Genomic DNA, 2,500 nt, shown 5'->3' with positions numbered 1-2,500 from the left:
CCTTGCTCACTCGCTCTCTTGCTCTCTCTGTCTCTCTCTTGCTCTCTCCCTCGCTGTCTTGCTCTCTCTGTCTCTCTCTTGCTCTCTCCCTCGCTCTCTCCCTCGCTCTCTTGTTCTGTGTCTCTCCCTCGCTCTCTTGTTCTCTGTGTCTCTCCCTCGCTCTCTTGTTCTCTTGTTCTCTCTGTCTCTCTTGTTCTCTCTGTCTCTCTTGCTCTCTCTGTCTCTCCCTCGCTCCCTCGCTCTCTTGTTCTCTGTGTCTCTCCCTCGCTCTCTTGTTCTCTTGTTCTCTCTGTCTCTCTTGTTCTCTTGTTCTCTCTGTCTCTCTTGTTCTCTCTGTCTCTCTTGTTCTCTCTGTCTCTCTTGTTCTCTGTGTCTCTCCCTCGCTCTCTTGTTCTCTCTGTCTCTCTTGTTCTCTCTGTCTCTCTTGTTCTCTCTGTCTCTCTTGTTCTCTGTGTCTCTCCCTCGCTCTCTTGTTCTCTTGCTCTCTCTTGCTCTCTCTGTCTCTCTCTGTCTCTCTCTGTCTCTCTCTGTCTCTCTTGTTCTCTCTGTCTCTCTTGTTCTCTCTGTCTCTCTCTGTCTCTCTTGTTCTCTCTGTCTCTACTAATATGTCTCTCTGAGTAGTGTCTCTACTAATATGTCTCTCTGAGTAGTGTCTCTACTACTAAAGGTTGTCATTAATATGTCTCTCTGAGTAGTGTCTACTAATATGTCTCTCTGAGTAGTGTCTCTACTACTGAAGGTTGTCATTAATATGTCTCTCTGAGTAGTGTCTCTACTAATATGTCTCTCTGAGTAGTGTCTCTACTACTAAAGGTTGTCATTAATATGTCTCTCTGAGTCGTGTCTCTACTAATATGTCTCTCTGAGTAGTGTCTCTACTAATATGTCTCTCTGAGTAGTGTCTCTACTACTATAGGTTGTCATTAATATGTCTCTCTGAGTAGTGTCTCTACTAATATGTCTCTCTGAGTAGTGTCTCTACTACTAAAGGTCGTCATTAATATGTCTCTCTGAGTAGTGTCTCTACTAATATGTCTCTCTGAGTAGTGTCTCTACTACTATAGGTTGTCATTAATATGTCTCTCTGAGCTCTCTGCTGTGGGAGGTATTTATTTGTTACAGGGCCAGACTCTAGAGGACAGCCATTTGGTTGTCTGTTAGAGCAGAGGGGGGTTGTGATGTTCTCCTAAAGGTCTGGTGCCTGGTTGAGGAAGAGAAACCACACCGCGATACAGTCATGATAGACTGCATTAGGAATGGCATTGTGTGTGTGTGTGTGTGTGTGTGTGTGTGTGTGTGTGTGTGTGTGTGTGTGTGTGTGTGTGTGTGTGTGTGTGTGTGTGTGTGTGTGTGAGAGACTGTGTGTGTGTGTGTGAGAGAGAGACTGTGTGTGTGTGTGTGTGTGTGTGTGAGAGAGAGAGACTGTGTGTGTGAGAGAGAGAGACTGTGTGTGTGTGGAGAGAGACTGTGTGTGTGTGTGAGAGAGAGAGAGACTGTGTGTGTGTGTGAGAGAGAGAGAGACTGTGTGTGTGTGTGTGTGTGTGTGAGAGAGAGACTGTGTGTGTGTGTGTGTGAGAGAGAGACTGTGTGTGTGTGTGTGTGTGTGTGTGTGAGAGAGAGAGAGACTGTGTCTGTGTGTGTGAGAGAGAGAGACTGTGTGGTGTGTGTGTGAGTCCTTGGCCAGGTTGTGGTAACTGACACTCTCATCGGTCATAATTATCTGAGATCAGCTCCTCCCTCGTGAACTGCATCCTGAGTGTCCATCTGTCACACTAATTGGACACACACACACACACGCACACACACATCTCTTATCCACATACTCTCCAATCATGTCCCCCTGAACGACCAAACTAAACCCCTCACATCAACCCTGCTCACATTCCCCTGAACCCCCAAACTAAACCCCTCTCATCAACCCTGCTCACATTCCCTTGAACCCCCAAACGAAACCCCTCACATCAACCCTGCTCACGTTCCCCTGAACCCCCAAACTAAACCCCTCACATCAACCCTGCTCACAGTCCCCTGAACCCCCAAACTAAACCCCTCTCATCAACCCTACTCACATTCCCCTGAACCCCCAAACTAAACCCCTCACATCAACCCTGCTCACATTCCCCTGAGCCCCCAAACTAAACCTCTCACATCAACCCTGCTCACATTCCCCTGAACCCCCAAACTAAACCCCTCACATCAACCCTGCTCACAATCCCCTGAACCCCCAAACTAAACCCCTCTCATCAACCCTGCTCACATTCCCCTGAATCCCCAAACTAAACCCCTCTCATCAACCCTGCTCACATTCCCCTGAACCCCCAAACGAAACCCCTCACATCAACCCTGCTCACATTCCCCTGAACCCCCAAACTAAACCCCTCACATCAACCCTGCTCACATTCCCCTGAACCCCCAAACTAAACCCCTCTCATCAACCCTACTCACATTCCCCTGAACCCCCAAACTAAACCCCTCTCATCAACCCTACTCACATTCCCCT

At 48.1% G+C, this 2,500-nt stretch overlaps 1 protein-coding gene across 1 annotated transcript in view; it reads left to right on the top strand.

Moving 5' to 3' along the window:
- LOC116360523 (voltage-dependent calcium channel subunit alpha-2/delta-4-like) overlaps positions 1-2,500 on the top strand; it is a 41,474-nt gene that overhangs the window by 36,959 nt on the left and 2,015 nt on the right. The gene's annotated exons all lie outside the window — the stretch shown is intronic.

The sequence above is a fragment of the Oncorhynchus kisutch genome, unplaced genomic scaffold, assembly GCF_002021735.2.
Source record: "Oncorhynchus kisutch isolate 150728-3 unplaced genomic scaffold, Okis_V2 Okis09a-Okis19a_hom, whole genome shotgun sequence".
Classification (NCBI taxonomy): Eukaryota; Metazoa; Chordata; class Actinopteri; order Salmoniformes; family Salmonidae; genus Oncorhynchus; species Oncorhynchus kisutch.
This window is presented reverse-complemented; position numbering and strand designations above follow the sequence as displayed.